General features: G+C 40.6%; 1 long non-coding RNA gene across 3 annotated transcripts; it reads right to left on the bottom strand.

Moving 5' to 3' along the window:
• Positions 1-928: 928 nt before the first annotated feature.
• LOC129650132 (uncharacterized) lies at positions 929-18,401 on the bottom strand. Of its 3 annotated transcripts, none has more exons than XR_008713610.1 (4): positions 17,836-18,401; positions 11,834-16,757; positions 6,285-6,450; positions 929-5,615 (listed from the first exon to the last, which is right to left on the bottom strand). It is a non-coding gene; the product is annotated as an uncharacterized LOC129650132 (long non-coding RNA). The 3 variants fall into 3 exon arrangements; XR_008713609.1 differs by having other exon boundaries at positions 929-6,450; positions 11,834-11,884; positions 12,129-16,757; XR_008713608.1 differs by having other exon boundaries at positions 929-6,450.
• Positions 18,402-25,586: the final 7,185 nt, after the last annotated feature.

Below are 25,586 nucleotides of genomic sequence, written 5' to 3'. Positions count from 1 at the left end.
CTCCAGGCAAGAACACTGGAGTGGGTTGCCATTTCCTTCTCCAATGCATGAAAGGGAAAGGGAAAGTGAAGCCACTCAGTTGTGTCCGACTCTTCGCAACCCCATGGACTGCAGCCTACTAGATTTCTCTGTCCATGGGGTTTTCCAGGCAAGAGTACTGGAGTGGGGTGCCAGTGCCTTCTCCAAGAAGAGTTCATTGGGGAGGAAGTAAGTTTCTACCTAAAAATTTGAATATTTTTATGAAGAACAATGTTCATCTCAGAACAAGGAAATATTGGTCACAAAATACATTAATAAAATGTTCTCAGAGTTCCGAAGTTTCCAGATGCATGGCATGCTTGGGAGGTAGGAATTCACCAACAGGAAAATGACAATAATTCACTAACATGTATAATTCTGGATTTATTAATAGTCCTCACCCATTGCTTATTGCAGAGAAGGCAATGGCACCCCACTCCAGTACTCTTGCCTGGAGAATCCCATGGATGGAGGAGCCTGGTGGGCCGCGGTCCATGGGGTCGCGAAGAGTCGGACACGACTGAGCGACTTCACTTTCACTTCTTTTCACTTTCATGCATTGGAGAAGGAAATGGCAACGCACTCCAGTGTTCTTGCCTGGAGAATCCCAGGGACGGGGGAGCCACCTGGACAGGGACCCACCAGGCTGCCGTCTCTGGGGTCGCACAGAATCGGACACGACTGAAGCGACTTAGCAGCAGCAGCAGCATTGCTTATTGGCTGTGTGAACTTGAGTTATTTTACTTTCTCAAGTCTCAGTTTCTTCATTTGTTATGATGATTTTAAAAGAGGAAAAATAATTTTCCCTCCATTCTTCTGAGTTCTAGCTGAGACCCCTAGAATGAAAAACAGATTAATAAGGGAAAAATGAAAAAATGTTAAAATGTATACCTCATGTATACATGGTAGATGCACAGGGGAAAATGAGTAACTCTCTAGGGTGGCTTAGAATTCTGGCCTAAGTATCGTCTTCATCTAAAGACCAAAGAAGGAAAGGTGAGAAAAGGTTAGTTACAGGAGGCTATTAGCACAGTAGACTAGGACAAGTTTGTTATGCAGATTTGAGTTGGTACCTTCTCCACTGATAAGATTTTCTTTTTTTTTTTTTTTTGAGCCAAACTTCTCCTTCTGGTACACAAAGGGAGACACTCTTAACCAATGAAGAGTCTTAGGGTTGTTGTGAGGATTTAGTGAGCTAAGGTAAAGTAAGGTATTCAGAACACAGCTGGAACACAGAAAGTGCTCAATAAAAGTTAGCTATTATTACTTTAGTGGAGAAGGAAATGGCAACCCACTCCAGTATTCTTGCCTGGAAAATTCCATGGACAGAGGAGCCTGGTGGGCCACAGTCCATGGGATCACAAAGAGTCAGACATGACTGAGCAACTGCACATGTACATTGTTATCTCAGGTTGATGGCTCTTCATGTGTTGCCCCTGGACTAGCAGCAGTAACATCACCTGAAGCTTAAAGATGCAAATGCTCAAGCCTCATCCCAGACCAACTGAATAAGAAACTCTGGGGGCAGGACACAGTACTCTGTTTTAACAAGTCCTGAAGGTGATTCTGGTAACTACTGAAATTTGAGAACCATGCTTGTGGAATATAGGGTAAAACAAACAAACAAAAATAAGTTTTAACACAAGTTATCATTAAGAACTTCTGTTTTCATGACTATTTAAATGCAGGAGAATGCTTGGTTTTCTTTCTTCCCTTAACTAGAAAAAGAAATGCAGCAGTAGCTTGAAAACAATAGGATTTCTGTAGAATAACTCTTAACATCTTATTTTTGACTTTGCTTTGCTCCTTTATATTACACAACCATGTTCCAAGAGATCTATTATTAAATTGCGTTAATGTATTTTGTAAAGCCAAGAATACAACGGAAAAACTCACTGAAAAGAGAGAGCCTATAGTATTTGTGATAATTATTAGATTGAACATTTGAACACAACCTATTACTCATTAGTCTTAACCAATTCTATAAACAAGATCATATGACTGTAAGATCACAGCATAGGCATATGGTGAATCAGTGACAAACCTGGGCACAGGCATGTGGTGCAGGGCTTCTAAGTCTGTGCATTGTGGCTTGAGTATAGTCAATAAGATATGTACACGGTTAAAGGTAAAATTGCCTTTAGAACAAAGTAAGCCACAGTGTATATTTTTGTCACTTCAGCCTCCACATGGCTGCCATAGAGATGTTTCTAAAGAACACATTTACTCATGTCACCAAACAACTTAAAAGATTTAAATGGCTCCTTTAAGCCTGGTATGAGAGTCTCTGTAATCTGGCACCTGCTGACCTATGTCATGGACCTCAGTCCTATAATTATACCTCCTTTTTTTATGGAGCCTTCCTTGACAATCCACTCCCTATCACCGGGGAGTTGGTCCTTCCTAACTCAGAGCTTCTGGAGCACCACATGCAGACTTCTAGTAGTCATTTTTACATTACATTATAATTGTTTGCACTTCTCTCTCTAAACAAGACCTTTACTTGACTGTTATTGATGGCAAGAAGCAATTTTTATTTTAGTGTCCCCTGCAATTGGCATAAAGCCCAGTACAAAACAGACAATAAATAAATATATTATGTGGATTTAAAATGTAACATCTATACATAAGCCAGAGATCAGCCCAATAAAATACAGCCATCACCTGGAGCCTCTTTCTTAGTCCTATATTAGGACCAAAATTTTTGAATTTTGACAAAAATCTCTGCCACTTCCAAGGTTCCAGTGTCATCCTCATTCTGGCAGACAGTCTCCAAGATGGAATGTCCTGTTCCCACTGTCTTCTGAGAGCCACTAAAACTCATTTCATTTAAGACATTCTGGCCCCCAAAGTTACTACATCTGCTGATATTCATTGAAACCTCCAAACTTTCTCTCAGGCTGTTTGCCATGGGCTTTACAGGTTTAAGAGTTAAGTCAAAACTGCAAACTAAGCTGGGCTTAGCATTTTTAAAGCAGCTGACCCCCCATTTGTTAGCCTACTAAGTATAAACCTCCTGACTCCAGAATCATGGTACTTACTAATATTTGCTGATTTACAACTCATCACTCTCCATCTGACTTCCCTCACAGCCATGCTACCATTTCATTTCTCAGATTAGCATTTTAGAATACTTTCCCTTCTCCACTTGGCTCTGCTGTGTGCCCCTGATGTTTCATTCTTGCTAAATTGTTCGGCGTCAAAGCATTCGGCTGGGGGTAGCTGGAACACCCAGCAAGCTATCTAAGCCAGTTCCGGCCCTGGAGCACTTAGTGCTTGAGCGCCAACACCTTGAATTAATGGCAAATTGTTTGAGAATATCCTATTTGTTTGGTTGCTCATTATCATCTCCCTAGTTACTGCCTTATCCCTTAAGCCAAAGGACACATTTTCAGATTTTAAGTAAATTGAAGTAATGGATGGGTCTGGATGGAATGACAATAACTCTCCCTGTAAGTACCAGCTCTTCACTGTCTGCCTGGAGAAACCAAGTGACCTTCCCCTGTTGCTGATTCTGAGATATCCAAGACTCCTCCTTGCTGGAAACTTCTGTAATGCTTTTTAGCAATGACTAACAGAAGCTTGTTTTCTTATCCATACAGGGCTTCCGTAAGGATTAATTCAGTTAATATAAATAAATCTAGGTGGTGAAACACACCACACACATTGTAAATAATCAATAAACTAACCATTTTTGCAACTGAATTTTGGCAGCTGTATTAGTTTCCAAAGGTTGCCATAACAAGTACCAAAACTGGCTTAGAACAATAGAAGTTTATCGTCTCACAGTTCTGAAGGTTAGAAGTCCAAAATCAGAGTTCACAGGACCACGGTTTCTCTGTTGGCTCTATCAAGGGAGCCTACATTGTCTCTTCTGCTTCTGGTAGTTGCCAGCAATTCTCAGGGCCTTGACCTGTAGATGCATCATTGTAGCTATATGGCCATCTTCTCCCTGTGTGTCTTGATATCATCTCCTTTCTGCGCTTATCTGTCTCTGTCCAAATGCCTCATAATGACACCAGTCTTATTGGATTAGGGACTAATGACCTCATTTTATCTTTATCACCTCTGTAAAGATTACATTTCCAAATAAGGTCACATTCTGAGGTACTAGGGATTAAAGCATCAATTTATCTTTTGGGGAGAACACAATTCAATCCATAACAGAAGTGAGAGATAGCAGAATATGTTACCTTAAAATATGACTGTAGGAGTTTAGGACATGCTACTCCAAAATATGTCCCTTTGGTGTATTGACTATTTTGAGCCGAAGGCACTTGAAAAACAGCAAATGCTGGGAGAGGCCTTCTCTGAACTCCTCACGAGTGTCTAAACACAGCTCTTCCAAAAGGAACTCACTTGTCATAAATCTCTTCCCCAGGGCCTTCATTAGGCAGAGAAAACTGACTCCTATCACAGGAGAGAAGTTTAGAGGTCAACACCACACTGAAACAAACTTTGCCACAAACTATCATATCTCACATATATGTTCTTCTAAGGACCCATTCAACTTTCCTAAAAATCATCCACTTTTTACTAAGAAGCCTACATACATCATTTTTCCCTTTCCCTATTAAGATAGTATTTAAGTCTGAATTCTAAGTCATCTCAGGGAGCTACTCATTTTCTTCTGTGTACCTCCCATGTATACATAAGGTATACATGTTGATAAACTTGTTTGTTTTTCTTTTGTTAATCTGTCTGTTATTACAGAAGTATCAGCTAGAACTCAGAAAAGTTCAGTTAAGTTCCGTTGCTCAGTCATGTCTGACTCTTTGCAACCCCATGGCCTGCAGCACACCAGGCCTCCCTGTCCATCACCAACTCCCGGAGTTTACTCAAATTCATGCCCATTGAGTTGGTGATGCCATCCAACCATCTCATCCTCTGTCATCCCCTTCTCCTCATGCCCTCAATCTTTCCCAGCATCAGGGTCTTTTCCAATAAGTCAGCTCTTTGCATCAGGTGGCCAAAATATTGGAGTTTCAGCTTCAACATCAGTCCTTCCAATGAATATTAAGGACTGATTTCCTTTAGCATGCACTGGTTAGATCTCCTTGCAGTCCAAGGGACTCTTAAGAGTCTTCTCTAACACCACAGTTCAAAAGCATCAATTCTTCAGCGCTCAGCCTTCTTCACAGTCCAACTCTCACATCCATACATGACCACTGGAAAAACCATAGCCTTGATTAGACAGACCTTTGTTGGCAAAGTAATGTCTCTGCTTTTGAAAATGCTCTCTAGACTGGTCATAAGTTTTCTTCCAAGGAGTAAGCGTCTTTTAATTTCATGGCTGCAGTCACCATCTGCAGTGATTTTGGAGCCCAAAAAAATAAAGTCTCTCACTGTTTCCACTGTTTCTCCATCTCTTTGCCATGAAGTGATGGGACTGGATGCCATGATCTTAGTTTTCTGAATGTTGAGCTTTAAGCCAACTTTTCCACTCTCCTCTTTCACTTTCATCAAGAGGCTCTTTAGTTCTTCACTTTCTGCCATAAGGGTGATGTCATCTGCATATCTGAGGTTATTGATATTTCTCCCAGCAATCTTGATTTCAGCTTGTGCTTCCTCCAGCCCAGCATTTCTCATGATGTACCCTGCATATAAGTTAAACAAGCAGGGTGACAATATACAGCCTTGACGTACTCTTCCTATTTGGAACCAGTCTGTTGTTCCATGTCCAGTTCTAGAACTCAGAGAAGTAGAGGGAAGTTACTTTTCCTCCCCTGTAGAAGCCCATTTTGGAAAGGCTATAGAATGATTTTTCCTTTTTTAATAACTGACACAATTTTATTTTGTTAACCTCCCTTTTCTTGCTGGGATGCAGGACTCTTTACTTAAATTTCAATTTAATTTCTTTTCTGTTCTTGAAATAATCGGATATGTTACCCCCTTGGGCTCTCACCATCCCCAGAGAGCACCTGCCAGGGGTAGGGAGAAGGCAGTGGCACATGTGGGGACCAGCTCTTTAGGGGAGAGAAAAGCTAAAGACCCCAGTTTGTAGCACTGGCAGATTTCCACTATGTATTGATGCTATATGCAGTAGTCCCACCAGGGCTGATCCAAATCACCAACAAACAACTGGCAACATTCCTGAAAATTTAAACTTAGTCTCCGGAGCAAGTATGAACTGCTTCCAGCACCCCGCTGAAGGCATGGTCTGCCTTCTCATGACTGCCTTCTCCCTTTCTCCTCTCTGATTCTTCAACCCACATTTACCCTTGAACTTCAGGTAACTGAGGCAGGAAAGGCCAACACTGACTTACTTGAGATGCAGCAAGATGCTCTCTGCAAGTGCATTGTTTCTGGTAACTGTTGCTGTCTCTTATCCACCAGTTTGGCAGGGCCTTCTCTGCATGACTGGTGTCCAAGTACCAGATGTGCGTTGTTGGTTCATTGCAGGGTCCTGACAGGTCTTCCTCTACATAGGGCCTGATATGGAAAATCCAGCTTTATCTTGGCCTCTAATCCCCACCCCTTTCCTTGTGACATTTAACCTACAGACTTTTTGTAACTGGGATCCACTCTTCCACAGTCCTTCTGGGAGACACCTGCAAGAAGGCTTTTGCCCCTTCCATCTTCTTTGGCATCTACCTAATGGAGAATAATCTAAATATCTTTGCAAATAAAATGGTGGGAAATGCAGATATTCTCTGGCTCAGCTGTGTCTTTCCTACCACTTTCTCCTTGCCTAATTAGTATCAAACACTCAACTGGTCCAATAGAAAGCAACTTTAAAACAAGAGATCACATGGAGAAGAAGGAACAGATGACTCTAACATCCCCAAATATGTACAGGAAAAGGAGAGGAGCAAGTCTAAAGTCCTTCTTTGAGTAGGACAATATGAATTTCACAATATGAATTCTGCATTCTTTCAAAAGTCATCATCTTCCTCTCTCTGGGCCCTCCTTAAATGTGATTCACTGATAAAGATAGGGAAGCCAGTTTGGCTTTCCGAGCAGTAGGAGTAAAGATTATCACTTAAAACTGGCCCTTGGCCTTGGAGAATTCTGCAATTTTATTATCAGAGCTTTGAGTCCATTGTATTTGCTACATTATCGAGCAAACTTTGGGAGGAGAAAAAGATATTATTAATAATAGATAACATTATGAAAATAGAATAATCATACCTCACAATGCTCCCTTACATTATTATTCTAGCAGTGGAAGGGGAAGAAAAGCTTGTTTTTAATCAAAACTAACTCTAATTAAATCTGCCTTCCAAGTTGGAAGAACAGAGGGAGGAATAAATTTATGTTACTGGGAAAATAAGTCTCTATGCTGCCCTCTTTCAATTGCAGAGACTGATAGGTAAGAAGGATTGAGACCAGAGTAGACGACTTTGCAGAGCAAGAGCACATTCATTTGTCTTTGGGTATACAAGAAGATCCCTAGAGCAGAGACTGAGGATAGTAGGGTCTATTTCCACTTCCAAGGGGGAAGCAACAGAAGTAAAGAAGGGAGATGGACTTTCCTGGAGGTACAGTGGATAAGAATTCACCTACCTACGTAGGGATCATGGGTTTGATCCGTGGTCTGGGAAGATCCCACATGCTGAGGTGCAACTAAGCCCATGTGCAACTAAGCCAGTGCTCTGGAGCCTGCGAGCCACAACTGCTGAGCCCACAAGCCACACCTACTGAAGCCCTCATGCCCTGGAGCCTGTGCTCCACGAGTGAAGCCACCGCAATGAGAAGCCCGGGTACTACAGCTGAAGAGTAGCCCCTGCTTGCCACAGCTAAAGAAAGCCCATGCACAGCAACAAAGACTTAGCACAGGCAAAAGATAAATTAATCAGATTTTTTTTTAAAACTCAAAAAAAAAAAAAAAAAGAAAAAGAAAAAGGAGGGAGCAAAAAGATAAAAGGAAAGCAACTCTGTGGTGACTGAGAATTGCTTTGTTTCATTTTTTTCTGTTTTCCATTTAAGATATTTGCTCTTCTAGGATATAAACCCCCTTTTGCATTCTCACATGTGCAGTAAAGACTATTACACATAAGTGTCCCCCAAGGGTAATTTTTTCATGTAATTCAAAGAGAAGGGGATGTGTACAGTGTTAGTTCAGCATGGGATGGAAAGAAGGGAACTTGTATGGGAGATGAGAGGCTAAGAACATGGAATAAGTTCTCCCAGAAGCAAGAAGTAGGAGCCAGCCCTGAACCAGTATTAATCCCTGGAAAGGTGTAGAAATCTTGAAGAAGATAGAGAATAGAAGGTCTGTGCTGACATCTGGGTTTTATTAATAATACTGTTGCTACTGTTATTATTCTCCACTAGGAAGCCAAATAGAACACACACAACACACCTCCCAATAACATCCAAGGCATGATAGCCCCTATATCTAGGTCAGGGACTTGTGAGAGGCCTATTATCAACTCTCTACATGCCTCTAATAAGCACTGACTTTTATTCCTACTCAGGGTCATGTGGTGAACAACTTGGAAAATGTAGCCATGTCCTGGAGCTGACATGTGGGTAGCCAGGATCACCTCATGCCAAGTTGCTACAAACAGCTACTATCGTTCTTCAATCTTAAGGTAATAGAGGGTGAACAGCAGGTGCCCTCAAGGTGGCCATTCCTTTCCCAGAAACTGAAATCTGTCAGGGAGCACTGAGTGCACAGAGTTCAGTAAATCTGAGCCAATCTGCACTATTGTGAGGCATGCTGTCCCCGTGTCCTGCTGACCCGCTTGGCAAGAGCACGAGCTAGAACTTTGGTCCTAAACAAATGTAAAATGTGCTTCTTTAAAGAGACAGCATTAGAAAGTTTTTGCTAATAAACTTTTCTTTTTAAGAATGCCACATCTTGTCATCTGAGAAGTCTCCCACGTGGCGGTTTTGCGATAGTGGCCACAGCTCTGTAACAGTAGCAGCAAAGCCCTCAGCTGGTGGTATCTCACTTTGTGAAATTCAAATCCACAGATACATACCAGGGACGCTAGCGATCAATGCACCTTCTACCGTGTCACAACATGAAGTGAGGGCACAAGGACCTTTCGGCACCTACTTCACACACTTCTTTTCAGAGGCCTTAGTGGGTTTTTCTTTGTTGCTTTTTCCTGCTTTTTAGATGTGCGTTTCTTTTGTTAGTTGTGTATTTTCCTCAATGTAGAGTGAAAGTTTTTAATATTTGAATTCCACAAAAGGACCTAATGATAATACAACTCAACTACTTTAAGCTGCCCTAAGCTACTGTGATCAACACACAGTATGCTGAGTTTCCAGAGCGGGCAGCACACACAGCTCCTTATCAGGTGTGCTTTGGTGTACATTTACACTATGTGCCTGTGACTGTCTTTCGTCTTGGTAGAGTCCTTGCTGCTTGTGAGAAGGTGCACTACTAGATACTTTCAATAAAGACAGCCTTTATTATTAGGGTCACTTATTGTGTAAGCTTGGAAGAGTAACAAGGTTTGTGTCTCATTTTTCTCTTTCACACAATTGCTGCTGCAAAGTCACTTCAGTCGTGTCCGACTCTGTGCGACCCCATAGACAGGAGCCCAACAGGCTTCCCCGTCCCTGGCATTCTCCAGGCAAGAACACTGGAATGGGTTGCCATTTCCTTCTCCAATGCATGAAAGTGAAAAGTGAAAGTGAAGTCACTCAGTCGTGTCTGACCCTCAGTGACCCCATGGACTGCAGCCTACCAGGCTCCTCCGTCCATGGGATTTTCCAGGCAAGAGTGCTGGAGTGGGGTGCCATTGCCTTCTCCGTTCACACAATTAGGTTGTTGTATGATCTTCTATCTAGCAAGCTCCCTCATGAATCACCATGGCATACAAAGAAGAATAAGTTAGTGCACCATACCTCCAGTACCAAACTTCAGTATACCCGGCACATTATGAAAGCAAAATAATTGAAAAGTGGAAGAGAGAAGAGAAAGAAATGAAATGAGGAAGAAGTAAAGGAAGAAAAGGTAAAGGGCTTATTTAGCCATTAAGGAAGCTCTGGGCTCTCCTTGTATTTTCCATTCACCTCTTTCCTTGGCTAGAAAAACTGCTCTAAAAAAGAAACCCCATACCGGGGAGGAGGGGGCGGGGTAATACTCTTAGGCTGAGGATATATGAACAGTCCTTATACTTGTCAGCAAGTAGTTCCTTTTGTCCACCTTGATAACCCCAGTGTCTTGTACAGTACAAGTACTCAGTGGAGGGGCTGACAAATACCTGTATAATAAATGTTTAAAGCTAATGTGGAAACCATTAGATGAAAGGTTGATAAGGAAAGGGAACGATCAGGCTGTGAATATTTGAATTCAAGAATCAATATTTATATCACTAAAATGAAATGGTCAGATTCAATGTGCCTCCTGAAGTGATGTGATGTGAAACATATAACGTCATATTCTAAAAAAAAAAAACAAAAACTGAACCTGAATTGGGTCAAGGTTGTAGAACTGAATTCCAATTTAAAAAAAAAAAAAAAAGGCATCTAGAGAAACAAGTTAAACACCACCTAAAGGAAACAGACAGTGCAGGACATTCTACAGGTCAACTCATTAGTATCTTTAACACGTCAATAACAAGGACAAAAAGAGAGAACTACCATGGACCTTAACAGAATTCCAATTTGACCAAATAAATTATACAAAGACAATTAGGGAAATTGTAACATGTACTGAGTGTTAAATGATCCCACATCATTTAACATACAATACAATAAAGTTATGACTATGTAATAAAATATCCACATTTTTAGAGCTGTATATCAAAATAGAATGGTGTGATATTGGAGGTGCGCTAAAAATATTTAACACCCATGAATAAAGAGAAAGGGAATAGATAAATATTGTGTGGCAAAATCTGTATAATCTGGGTAATATGTATAAGAATGACATGTAGAGGAGTACACTTTGTTCTTCTCCATACTTTATGTTTGAAACATTTATAATATAATTCTTTTCAAAGGTAAATACCCTGGGGCATGTTCTGCCCAGGAAAGGGCATAGGGAACTTTTGAGGGGCTAGAAATGCTCTCCATATGATCTGGGTGGTAGTTACATGAATGTGAACATATGTAAAACTCTTCAAACTGTACACTTAAAATTGTGCTTTTTTTTTTTTTTTGCTACTTGCTTTTTTATTTGCTTAAAAATAGTTTCAGGTGAGCATTTAAGTTATACTGCACTAAAATAAACAAACTAATCTCCCATCTTTAGTAGAGCAATTAAATAAACACCTGCATGAGAAAGTAAATGTAGTACATATCTGCTTCCCTGGTGCCTCCACTTAAGAGATTTCTGAGAATTCCTGCATCACTCTTTACCTAGTCTACTACATGCCAAAAAGCAAGGACACTCAGTCACTGAGCATGCAGTCTCCATTTTTAGAGACTGGAAAAACTATCACCAAGTTTCTGAGGGTTTGAAAAAGAGGTAATTACAAGCACTGGACTTGAGTCATCAGCATCTCAGTGTCCTGGAGAAAAGCAGAGGAAAAATTGATGTGTCCTAAGGCAAACAGACTCAAGGAGAAAGACCTAGGGGAGGGTCAGAAGCAACAGCATCAGCAGAGGGACAGTGGCTCCCTGGGGTTGAACCTCTAGGTCTGTGGCTCAAAAATCTATGCTGTGCCAGACAATCCCACCCTCACAAGTGGATGCATGCTAAGTAACTTCAGTTATGTCCAACTCTTTGTGACCCTATGGACTGTAGCCCGCCAGGCTCCTCTCTCCACGGGATTCTCCAGGCAAGAATACTGAGTGGGTTGCCATTTTCTCCTCCAGGGAATCTTCCCAACCCAGGTATCCAACCCAGGTCTCCCGCATTGCAGGCGGATTATTTACTGCTGAGCCACCAGGGAAGCTCCACCCTTACCAGAAGATCCTGGGAACGGCCATGAGGAACAGGTGATGATGCTGCTCCTAGCTGTAGGAAAAGAAAGGAAGAGAATAACAATGGAGTGAGCCGCTATCAAAGGTCCTTTTCCATGGAGACCATAGAATGAAGCTTGGTGAATGTGGAGCACTAAGACTTTAGTGTAGTTTATTGTAATGACTGAATCTGATCCCTCTCATTTTCACAAGAGAATACTAAAGAGAAGGGAACAGAATGCCTGAAAGGAAGGGGAGAAAAGCAAGGAGGTAGGCAGCTCTGATGATCTCCAAATCACCTTTGAGGTTGTTTTTCCTTTGTCTTGAAGAAGAGCACACTTTCACAGCCAAGGCTCTATGATCCAGGCCTATAGGATCTAAGAAGTCCCACAGCCATCCCTTTCAGTTCAAACTGGAAGAGTTTCTGCTGGGGTGGCTGATCAGCTCCATGGTTCACATCCCACTAATATCCTTTCAAACGGATGTTCCACCACACCCTTTGTGCTCTCTGCAATATATTGATAGACACTGAGAACTTTCAAAATCTTTAAATTCTGGTTCTTGTGTTTTACTATAAGCCGTCAGAGAGAAACAAACTGCTTCATCAACACTTTGCTTAGAAAACTAGTTAAACACCCAGTTTATCACTCACAGGTCCTACCTCCCATGAAACACTGGAATGTGAACAAAACTCAGGCAAGTTCTTCGCCACTTTATGACCAAGGATGCCATTGCCCAATAACATATTTCTCATTCCTGAGACTTTAACAGAATGGCCTTTACTGTCCATATTTCTATCATGCTATTCATGATTATTTAAATGCTTTATGAAGATAGATGCTTTCTTTATAAAACTCCTCTTTTCTTTCTGAGTTCTCTCTCACCAGAAATACCTTTAACAATCTTTTTACGGTAATCTTGGCTTCTCTAGCATGCATTTCAAAACTCTTCCATTTTCCACCCAGTACCAAAGCCACTTCCACAGTACTCCACTTCATGGTACCAATTTCTGTATTAGTCAGCTCTGGCTTCCAGAGCTAAATACCATAGACTGGGTAATTTAAATAACAAATATTTACTTTTCTCACAGTTCTGGAGCTTGGAAATCCAAGATCAAGTTACTGACAGATTCAGCGTCTGGTAAGAACCCTCTTCCAGGCTTGCAGATGGCTCTTTTCACAGTGTCTTCTCATGACAGAGAGAGAAGACTCTGGTGTCTGCTCCTCTTCTTATAAGGGCACTATCTCATTCAGAGCTCTGGTTTCTAGTTACCTTCCCAGGGCCCTACTTCCTAATACTGTCCTGTTGGGGATTAGGGCTTCAACATATGGATTACGTGTACACACTCAGTTTATAATATTACTATAGCACAATCTAGTTGATCCTGACTGTACAAACCTTATGACAATAAAGGAAGACAGCCTCAGTATGAAGCCAACATTGTAGATAGCAAAGCGGAAGAATAGATAGGGCTTTTGATAATCACTGACTCGCTGGAGCATCACTCATAGAAAGGCCATTTTACTGCTAGACTTACCAGTTATATAAGAAACAAATTCCCTTATAATTTAAGGTATTTGAATTGAAACCACTCAACTGGTACAGTGATTATATTCTGTACTATGACCCCCAAAAATGCTGTGTCTGTATGGAGTAAGAAAGGGCACCAGACTTCTGAGCAAACGACATGCAGGCTGGGTAATGGTCTGTGAAGTAGCTGGATACGAAAGTTCTGTCCACAGGGACATTATATCCAGACTGACCAAAATCAATCCACTTGGCTTCAAGTCCTTCAGTAAGTCTACTGGTAACAGCAAGAATAGTTGAATTAGAAGCAGAGGAGAGCTGCATATTGTGAAATCAATTTCATAAACTGTGGGTACAGTTCTTATTTTCTATCACAGAATTTAAAAACCATATATTTTCCCCATTCTGAGAAAAATTTAGAAACAAAGAAAAATTATGAGTCCACGTTCATACGTTCAGCCTACCATCACCGACCATTTGTGTAGCCCTGACATCACCATTTAGTAACACCATGCCTCCCTAGGAGGAAGGCCCAGAGTGGAGGAGCAAGAGAGAAGAAAGTTACTGGGCCTGCATCTGCCATCGAGGGAGCTACAAGACAGCTAGATAGCAACATCCCCACTGAGCAATCGGTTCCAACATGCAAATCCATCTGAGAAGCCCCGCGATATGCTTGTTCCTGTTTTCTCTGTAATGCTGGCTTTGGGTGGAGTTCTCCGACTTCCTTATTTCCTTTCATATGTGTCCTTTGAATAAACCCCTCTGAATTACAATGCCACTCTCTTTTGAAAACTGAATGTCTTTTTCAATATCCAATTCTTCTAACTATTTCCGTCAAAAAGAAAGCCCATCTTCCCTCTAACAAGTTTTATTCACATTTTTTAAGTGTTTGTTTGAACAACCCTGGTCCTAGACTGCCAGGTCATAGTTGTTGCATCACTTACTTCCACCAGATGGCGCTGTTGCTAATTCTCTCACACACGGGAGTCCTATAAAATTTAATCTCGTTAATGAAAAAACACCAACAGCCGCTTCTCCTCGTTCCTGAGAAATTACCAGTTTTAACAACTACCATCTCTGTAACTAACCTGCTGGACACTTAACAACTGTCTCAGAGGGTTTCCTTAAGTGAAATTAGATATTGAGCTAAGCCTTCAGTGGTGTTCTCTTAGACTTTAGCAAGAGAGATGAGTGTTCAGAAAATAATCACACAAATACATAATCACCAACTTTGATTTGTGCTACAAATCAAGAAACAAAGATTCCTGGCTGCTAATGACCAAGCCTGAGGGATGGAATGCATTAAGGAGCTAAATTTAAAGGGGGAGAGGAAGCATTCTTCCAAACAGAAGGAAGTGCTTTTAAGAAGGGACAGGCTAGAAGGATTATGGCACTTTGGACAGGCTAAGCAAAAGAGAAGCTAGAGCTTTGAAATTAAGGATAAGAGCAAAAGAAAGTTGGAAAATGGAGTGGTCCCATTGATAAGTCCTTGGTTTCAGGGACCATTTATATACTGATTATCAAATTAAATCTCTAATCACTCTCTTCCAAGTTCTATATATGTCCCTACTTGATATATCCACTTAGTTGTTTCAAAGACATCCTCAAATACTGAACTGAAATCATGATCTTTTCTCGTCTGATGGGCTGTTCCCTGAATATCAATAAATGGCACGACCCATACTTCCAGTGGCAAAATTCAGAAAACCAAAAAGAATCCCTGCAGTTTTCCTCACCCTTAGGTACACAGACCATCTATCACCAAATTCTGTGCATTTTATCTATCAAATCTGACAGCTTTCTCTAGATCAGTGATTCTCCAATGTGGTCTCCAAACCAGCAATGTTAATATCTCCAGGGACTCGGTCAGAAATGCAAATCCTAAGGTCCTAACCCAGGACTACTGAATCAAGGGGGCCCAGATATCTGCATTTTAACAAGCCCTCCAGTGACTGGAAGTCCTGTACAGTCTGAGAATCACTGCTCTATAGCTACAGATACAGGGTCTCTGAAAGTGAAAGCTGTTCAGTTGTGTCTGACTCTGCAACCCCGTGGCTATACAGTCCATGGAACTGTCCAGGCCAGAATACTGGAGTGGGTAGCCTTTCCCTTCTCTAGGGGATCTTCCCAACCCAAGGATAGAACCCAGGTCTCCAGCATTGCATGTGGATTCTTTACCAACTGAGCTATCAGGGAAACCCCTGCTACTGTCAAAAACCTATTCTATCATTTCTTCTCTGGGCTACAGTAGTAGCTTTGCTATTGTTCTTCTTCACATCCATTAAAGCCTCCTTCCAAGTAATTCTCAGCCTGGCATCCATTATAATCTACAAGAATCTACTCTAAACAACTAAATCCAAATCACTGCCGATGGGGCCCAGGTTTTGGTATTGTGTAAGAGCTTCATGTTGAAGACCAAGACTGAGAACCAGGACTGCTGCTGAACTCATTGCGACTCTGCAGCCTTACTGGATCATAAACTGTAAGAGTTCATACACAGGATGTATTAACAAATATTTGTTGAATGGCTAAACTAACATTTTGGACACATTAATTAGTGTTCCCAATTACATAAGGAGTAACTGAGTCTACAGAGCTTAAGCATCTTGCCCAGATCACACAGGAAATGGTGTGGCTGGAATTTGAACCGATGTCAGGAGTTTTCCAACACCATAAACATAAAGCTGTGTTTTCAGAGTGATTTTCAGAGAGATTTCCACAGCCTGATTCAGTGCCTGAGTATCCATAATGCCCAGGGTTGAGCTTTGCTTGATTCTTATTTGAACTGAGCTCAGCTTGAAGGCTACACAGTTATTTCCTTTCCATTGAAATTGCAATCTGCTCCAAGGAAATGAAGTTTATAGCTCTCGGGGTATAAAGGGCAAATATGTGGGAGAAGCCAGAGATCAAATGGTCAAATACACTTCTTATAGAATTTTTCATGAACTGAATTCAAATGCTATCATTAGAGCAACTCCCCCTTGTATTTGAAAGGACAAGAACAAAGGATGAGGGGAAAGGCAGCTGTCCGTGCATAAACAGAAGGCAGATGGAATGGTCCAGGCTTGGGGATGTGGAGTAGATGCAGCCAAGGGCTGGGATGGGGTCACAAGAGGAGCCAACGCAGCAGAAGCTTAGAAGCTGTTCCTCCCCCAGTGGAACACAGAGGGAAACATTCAATTCCCTGTAATTCATCAGTGGGTCCCCTCCACATGTACCAACTCCACTTGCTCTTTCTGTGTAACAGTGAGTTGTAACTCCAGGAGGTCACCTTGTTTCATTGATTTTCACTTTTCTCACATGCAAAATGAAGAAGCTCAACTTTGATGACCTTGAAAGATGCTCTCCGCTGTATAATTCTGTAGTTCCATGACCCACGGCCAATGCTACTAGGATTTACTCTGGAAAGATAGGAAAACCCATAGATAGCAGTTATAATCCCCTTCTCAAAATTAGGAAAACAATGGCCCATTTATTGTATTCCTCAAGTCCTGTTGCATCTGATTCCTAAAGAAAGTGCTTCAGGTCAAGTCCAGCCTGCTTTAAAGTCAAAATTGAACCATGAAGTTGAAAGCAAAATGAATCCAAAGCAGAGTGAGTGCCACTAATCTGCTAAATCCCAAAATTGAGATAAACTAAACTATTATTATGAACTAAACTATTATTATTACTAAAGAAAACAAACATATAACAAAAAAATTTGATTTTTAAAGTTCATTTGTTTGCATTAGAATAAAGCATGTATAATTTTAGACAATTAAATCAAAATCAACCCAGATTGCCCCTTCATGGATCACTACCTTGTCATGGTGAAGGGATTTGCATAGCTCAATGAAGCTATGAGCCATGCCATGTAGGGCCACCCAAGACGGATGGGTCATACCTGACAGTTCTAACAAACCGTGATCCATTGGAGGAGGGAATGGCAAACCACCCCAGTATACTTGCCGTGAGAACCTCATGAACTGTATAAAAGGCCAAAAAGATATGACACCAAAAGATGAGTCCCCCAGGTCTGAAGGTGTAGCCATTGGACAATAGTACTCATCTCCCATGCTAGTAAGGTATGCAGGGAAAGATTGAGGGCAGAAGAAGAGGGCGTCAGAGGATGAGATGGCTGGATGGCATCACCAATGCAATGAATGTGAATTTGGGCAAACTCCAGGAGATGGTGAAGGATAGGGAGGTCTGGCATGCTGCAGTCCATGGGGCCACAAAGAGTTGGCCATGACTGCGTGACTGAACAACAACAAACCCGGATTGCACTTCACATTATTAAAACAGTACATTTGATATATATTTTATAATTGAATTGAAACATTTTTATAAGGTTTATGTCAGCACTAGGAGCAAGTAGCTAGGAGGCAAGACTGTCTAGAACACAGAATTAATTCAGATTTGATGTGCTTTTGTCCAGCATGCTCATTCCCCAAACTCCACCTAAAGAAATCTTGCCATTTCTTCTACTGTGTCACTTACCTGAGAAAGTTTTTAAAACATAGCCCCCAGATTCTTTGGCCTTCCTCCTATTGAAACATGGGATATATGTTCTCTCCCTTGAATTTGGGCTCTGTAACTTCTCAATAAAGAGAATACGGTAGAAGTGATGCTGTGCCAGTTTCCAGACACAGGCTTTAAGAAACTGGCAGCATTTACTTTCTTCCTTGGAACTCAGCCACCATGTTGTGAGGAAGCCAAACAGCCACATGTAGAGGCCAAGTGTAGGTGGTCCAGCTGACAGTCACAGCTGAGGTCTCAGCCTAGAGCCGGTATCAACTGCCAGACATATGAGCGATCAAGCTTTCAGATGATTCCGGCTCCCAGTTTTCGAGCTGTCCCAACTGACGCCACATGGTGTAGAGATGAGCTGTTCCCTCCCAGACCTAGCCAGATTTCAGCTTCATGAGCTAATTAAATGACTGCTGTTGTCTTCAGCCCCTAAGTTTGGGGTGGTTTGTTAGGCAGCAGCAGACTTCCTTAAATCCCTGCGCCATCGCCACAGCGCACTGCCGCCAGAACCGCAGTCACGTGGGCAGTCCAAAGCAAGTCCCACTCTCTCCTCCTGGCTACAAGACGAAAATGCACCTCCCACCTGCTGTGAATTTAGGTTTGGTCATATGATAGATTACAGCCAAAGGAAATTATCTGTGCCAATTCTGGGCAGAAGTTTAAAATCTCCTGTGCCATCCGCCAAATTCCCTTCTCCTGTCACAGTGACGGTGGAAGTCCACACAGACACCATTAGCCAGTGGAACGACAAAGAGCAGGGCTCCATTACCAACCAGGCTAAAAGCTGATGATGACAACGAGCAGGGCTGCACTGCCAACCCAGCACAAGGGAGATATCATTATTTGTTGAGTTAAGCCACTGAGATTTCTAAAAATTGTTTGCTACCACAGCATATGACCAGGTTTCTCAATGTCAGCACTATTAATATTTTGGGCTAGATAGTCCTCTGTTGGGGCACACTATTCAATGCACGGAAGGATATTCAGCAACATTCCTGGCCTTCGTCCACTGGTGATGCCCCCCACCATCCCCCGTTGAGACAACCAAAAACGTCTCCAAAGTTCACTAGAGGTCCCTTAGAGGGCCCCGGTTGAGAAACTCTGACCTAGACAGCTCCACCTGATGCAACTACCACCATCAGAGTGGCTTCCTCTTCACTCTTTGTAAGCCCTTGACAGACTCTCTTCTATAGCACTCATGTCATTCATCACATCAACTTACAATTACTTCCTTGGACCCTGTCACCTGGAAGACTGATAGCAGATCCACCACAAAGGGTTGTGCAGTGTGCAGACTTCACAACAGTACCTAACCTCAGAGATAAGCCATGGATGAGATCCATCCAACTCTGCTCACTATGCTATCTTCATGCAGAAGGAGGAAATCTTTCTCATCCATCTGGCTGAAGAAGAACCTTTTACAAAAATCACACTAACCCAGGGATGCTCTGATCCAGGTTGTGGGGGACACATCCAGATATACATAGAATGGGACTAGAAAATCAAAGTTCTACTGCCTGATATTGACAGAGTGATTCTCTTTGTCCTGAATCTTGGAAAGAGATGGAAAGCTAATTTAAGCCCCCTAGACAAGAGTAAGTAAAAGAAATTCAAGTTAAGACTGACTAGTTTGAAAAGAAACAGTGAAAAAAGTTAAGTCTCTTTCCTACTCTCAGCCCCTAATATTCCCTTCCAGGCCAGCCACTGACTTTAGTTTCTGTAATTAGTGGTCTTCCAGAGGAATACCAGGCATATACAGGTGATATGTATATACGGGATGCCATCTCTTTTTAAACACATATGTTAGCATACTTTACTCATTGTTCTGCATATTCCTTTTTAATTTAAATATGCATCTTAGATGGTGTGCTATCATTACATGCCTCATTGTTTTAAAGACACACATTTAATTTCATGGGTAGACACTTCAGATAATCAGTTCCTTGTTGATGGACATTTGTCTCCAGGCTTTTAATATTACAATCATTGACCTAATAAATAACTTGGTAGGTAAAAAGTAAATTAAAATAAAATAAGATGGTCTGGTTTGTATCAAGCAAACTTTACCTGAATTCCCTAAAATTGGATATTTATCTGAATCAAGCTGGCATCTCCATTAAAAGACCCCCAAATCCCAAAGCATTAATGTGCGGGCCTGTGGAACTCTCTAATCTATGTAAATTAAGCACCAGTTAGAATGGTTTATTACAGTTTCCATGTAAAACACCAGCTAAACTGTATATATTAGTGCTGTCAAGATCAGCCCTTGTGTAAATTGTTTCTGAAAACACCCAGCCAGTAGGAATCACTGAAATTGCTGCTTATGGAATTTCCCTCTGGTTCTGCTCAAGCAACTCTTGTTATAAGTTAGTTACCAACCAGTTCAGGAGGTGACATGGTCAGCGGAATCCAGCATTAATATATGGGAAAGGATACGTGATTTCTCCTATCTGCCCACCTGTGCCTCAACCCACTGCCTCATCCCACACAACACGCATTCTAAGCTTGATGGATTAATTGTATCAAACTGTGTTCTTTGTCAAATTGCCACCATGTTCGACCCTAACAGAAGAACAATCTGATCCAATAATTTTTCACTGCCATCCTTCCCAAGAAATTTCCATATTCCATAGTCTCTTCAGCATTCTCTATCTTGGTCAGCTCTAATCCTGAGAAACTCTTTATCTTGAAAACTTTCACATACCCTTTATTCTCATGTGCTGTCTCCACTTCAGGAAAATACAGTTAATCCCTGTCATCATTTTTCCCTTCCCTTTTCTTCTTGTACTGTCTTCTCCTTTCCTCATTTGCTTCCTCTCTTTATTGTTACTGTCAACTCAGAAATAGCCCCAATTATGATTGATAGGCATTAGAGATACTCTTCTATCCAGAAAAAAAAGAAATACGATGTCTATTACTCCTTTTTTTTTTCACTTTTTATTTTATATTGGAGTATAGTTGATTTATAATGTCATGTTAGCTTCAGGTATAGAAGAAAGTGACTCAGATATATGTATATATATTACATATATATGTGTGTGTGTGTATCTATTCTTTTTCAAATTCTTTCCCCATTTAAGTTGTTACATAATATTGAGGACAGTTCCCTGTGCTATATAGTAGGTCCTTGTTGGTTATCCATTTTAAAATAGCAGAATGTATGTGTCCATCCCAACTCCCTAACTATCCCTTCCCCCCTCACCCTTTCCCTGGTAACCATAAGTTTGTTCTCTTAAGTCTGTGAGTCTGTTAGGAGAAATACAATTTTTCAAATGAACTGCATATGATAAAGACTAGTGTAGTGAAATTCCCAGAAGTCCCCTTTAAAAAATTCTACCCACCTCTATATAAACCTATCTTCCTCAAGAAGCAGTATTAATGATAATCTGTTGCTATTAATAATATTCTGTAGCAACATCATTTTGTCATTACTCATTGCAATTTAGTGACATTATGCTTTATTCATACCTCCTTGAATTGAAATGACCTGTTTTTGCCTTTGAAAAATGTCTATCTTTTAAGCTGTTGGAGAATAAACTGTCCCTTTCCCTGGACTCTCATATCAAAACTTTATTGCTATTCAATACCTATCTCATTTAGCCTTACTTAATTTGTATTTGTCTCTCCTTCTAGAGTCTCTAAAGATCCTTGAGAAACGTAACTCTGCTAATGCTCAGAAACTACCCTGCCAGGATCACATTTGCCTGGCACATGGTAAATGCACGTGAAATGTATACTGAAATGATATGGGATTCATTCTGGACTACGAACCTAAAGATCATTCACAAACCCCTCTCCCTGAAATAACTGCATTATTTTTAAAATAACTAATTGATGGGTTTATTGATAGCCTACTTTAATCTATCATAATTTCAGATAGCCTGTAGAACTTTTACAATTTTTTTATAATGCCGTATTTTGTCAACAAAAGTCAAGACTGAAGATCAATATCAAGAGCCCAGCTAGGTGGGCCATAGAACCTTACACAGCCACAGAAGTTGGGCTACAAGTTTGATTCTGAGCTTCCTGGCAGCCAAAGAACAAAGCAAAATATGTTCACTTACATGGATCTCATTATCCAGAAGGAAAAAAAATGCCATTACTTGAGGAAAGCAAAATTTTCCTAGCACCTAGTTCTGAAACAAAAGGTCTCGTATAATATTTCTCATAGGGGATATTAAATAGGCAAACAAGGACTCCTATTTGAAATTCTGATGTATAATTTGTTCTTAGACTGCTAATGAAAAGTCATGTAGCAAGAGGCAGAGCCAAAGAGGTCAAAGTAGTGAAGTTAATTTATCTGCTCTTTAATAACAAAGATTATTAGAACATATCTAATAAGTAAAACTCATGTAACACTTAACACAAAATCCTAGAAGTTTAAAAATTTTGGTGTTGTTATTGGTTTTGTTTGTCATAACAAAGGAGACATTTAGGCTTCTGCTTTGTGGAAATTTTGAACAGGGAATTAGAGATCATTGACTCAATATTTCTGAGGTTTAGTCTGAGGTTTAAGAAGTAAAACATTGAAAAAGCATACTGAACAAATCTACATTTAATCAGTAGCCATTTTGTTGTTGTTCAGTTGCTAAGTCGTGTCCAACTCTTTGTGACCCCATTGACTCCAGCTCGCCAGGCTTCCCTGTCCTTCACTATCTCCCGGAGTTTGCTCAGACTCATGTCCATTGAATCGGCGATGCTTTCTAAACATCTCATCCACTGCTGCTCTGTTTTTCTCCTGCCTTCAATCCTTCCCATCATCAGAGTCTTTTACTGTTAAAACAGAAATAAATTTAAATGATTTCCCTTCAAAAAATCTAATAAGAAAAATTCAAGATTTTCAAAATCAAGGATTTGATCAAGTTCCGCGCCCCCACCCCCGAACATCAGGGTAGCAATTCTATACAATCAGGATTCAATGTAGCAAATTAGCGCACAAGTAAAGAAGGCAGAGGCCAACAAGAAGGGAGAGAGACTTAAAAGATTAATCAACCTCTGTGGAAACTTCCAAAGGGGCTATTTGGGTCTCACTGTCAGAAGTAGATCAGCTTTTGGATATTAACTAAATCCCCAATTAATATACAGACTGCCTAGGCAAGCCAAGATCAATTGTGCTTTAAATTTCATTTTAAATATTTAGAACAGGAATAAAATAAGCTGTATAGTCAGAACATTAACTCATAGCACAATTTTATAAATGTGTTTTTCTTGCAATTTGCCAACTTTTACAAATCCTTGCATGTTTATTGTTAAGTATAAGATGCCATCATTCTCTCGAAAATGATTCAACATGAAAATTGATAGCACTGTTCGACTAATTTTGTTTTCTGCCAGTTGTCTCCAAAATTGTCTCTTAACCCAAGGGGAAAAAATACAGACTTATTTACACTTCTATGGAACATAAGAATGTGAGATGTGGAATGCTTACCCCCCCCCAAATAGTTTATTAATAAAAATAACCAGACTTTTGTGTAACTTCTTATTATTGAGTTTAGGTATAGAGTTCTATGCTCAGGAAAAACAGTGACAGTGAGAAGGTGAACAAACCGCTAAACAAAATATATCAAAAAATACATTTAAATGTGAACAGAATTTGAAACCAAGCTGAATTAATGCTTCTGGCGAGGTCACTATATGGCAAAACTATAATTCTTCTTTTAATAATTAAGCTGACTCAAGAGTACTCATGGCTAGAAGCTCTAACCCAGTGAGAAATATTTAGAAATAAAGAAGAAAGATGTAAATGTATCCAATGCATCTTGAAGTATCAACTGCAATTCCAGTTAGGATACAATTCCATAAACAAGCCATTGAACAGAATAACATGACCATTTCAGATGGTCGGGAGCATAACCTAATATTTAATTCATGGAATATTCTTGTGAAAGGTAGCATTGAAGAAGCAATCTGGGAAGCTAAATGTAACTGAAGAAAAATAACTAAAGACCCCTAAACTAAGTTTTCCTTGTCAACTTTCGATTTTGTCTTATTCTACCTAACAATGATGCATTAGAGATACAGAGAACAAACTAGCAGTTAGCAGTGGGAAGAGGGGATGTATAGAAGTGTGAAATTAAGATATACAAATCACTATATCCAAGCAGAAAGGATATATTGTATAGCACAAGAAAATAGAGACATTGTTTTGTAATAGCTTTAAATGGAGTGTAAGCTATAAAAATATTGAATCACTATTGTACACATGAAACTAATAGGAATTCATTTATAATCAACTATACTTCAATATAAATAAATAAATAACAATGATGCATCAACCATCTGAAGAAACTTTATATAATTTGAACTCCAAAATGCTAATCTTTTGCCAATCATTATTGACTATTTGTCGGAGAAGGCAATGGCACCCCACTCCAGTACTCTTACCTGGAAAATCCCATGGACAGAGGAGCCTGGTAGACTGCAATCCATGGGGTCACTAAGAGTTGGACACAACTGAGCGACTTCACTTTCACTTTTCACTTTCATGCATTGGAGAAGGAAATGGCAACCCATTCCAGTGTTCTTGCCTGGAGAATCCCAGGGACTGGGGAGCCTGATGGGCTGCTGTCTATGGGGTCGCACAGAGTCGGACACGACTGAAGCAACTTAGCAGCAGCAGCAGCATTGACTATTTGTGAGGCTAAAGATATTGGAATAAATTCATTTTTCAAAAATAGTCCAAATAGCATAAAAATTCTTTTGAAGTTAGGATCAAAATGTTTTCTAGAGCAATCAGACTTTTGCGAAGCAGCCTGAACTTTCTGCACGTGTAGACAGAGGCAGAGATACCAAGAGTTGTTTGCCACCCGGAAACTTCTGACTAAGGGAAGAGCATCATGGGAGCATTTCTGGTTTGATTTAGATATAATCCACCCCTGAATGAGATTATAGTTCTGAGGAGGTGCCATGTTACCAGCAGATCCATATTCAAAAATCTTCCCACCCTTGCTTCACTTGGAAGAGACACAGTTCAATGTTAAATGAAACTTTCCTTCCAAGGCCACTGGATGTTTGCATTTCTCTGTCTGGAAACCCGAACTTGAAGTAGACTACTATAAGTAGATATTTCCAGTTGTAGTGTACAGACATTATTGAGGCAACTAGTTTGTATGATCAAACTTAAGTCTTCATGCGTAGTCTGTGCCCAGATGTACATGAGCACCTTCAAGTTTAGAAAAGAGAGTTGGAAGTCAGTGTCTTCAAGGCCTTAAACTGTGCAAGGGAAGATATAGAGAGACTGAGTCAAAACAGGGCAAAACCTGAAGCCAGGCTGGAGCCCTGTGCTTGTTCAGTCAGATACTATGAATATAAAGGAAATGAGAAGGATGTATGTAATAAAACTGCTGATTGAGAAAGAAATGAGTAAGACTGCACAGTGAGCAAATAGTGATGTTACCAGGAAAGAAATAAGGCAATTCTTTTGAGGCAAGAAATGAGGGGAAATACATCAGACAATATAGTGGGGAAATAAATGGTACTCTTGGTTGGTGCTTCTTACGGTACATCAAAACCACTTGAGGGGCTTGATAAAATACAGATTTCTAGACCCCACACCCAAAGAAACTGTTTTAGTAGGCCTGAGATGACACCCAGGTATTTGAATTTCTAGCAAGATCCCAAAGTACACTGATTCTGCTGATCCAGGAATGACACATTTTAAGTAGTAAGGCTGTAGATGCTGACACATGATGGTCTGAACTACCGCTCTGTTATTTCCTAAC

The sequence above is a fragment of the Bubalus kerabau genome, chromosome 4 (genome assembly GCF_029407905.1).
Source record: "Bubalus kerabau isolate K-KA32 ecotype Philippines breed swamp buffalo chromosome 4, PCC_UOA_SB_1v2, whole genome shotgun sequence".
Classification (NCBI taxonomy): Eukaryota; Metazoa; Chordata; class Mammalia; order Artiodactyla; family Bovidae; genus Bubalus; species Bubalus kerabau.
The sequence above is the reverse complement of the archived record's forward strand: the minus strand, read 5'-3'. Positions and strand labels throughout refer to the sequence as shown.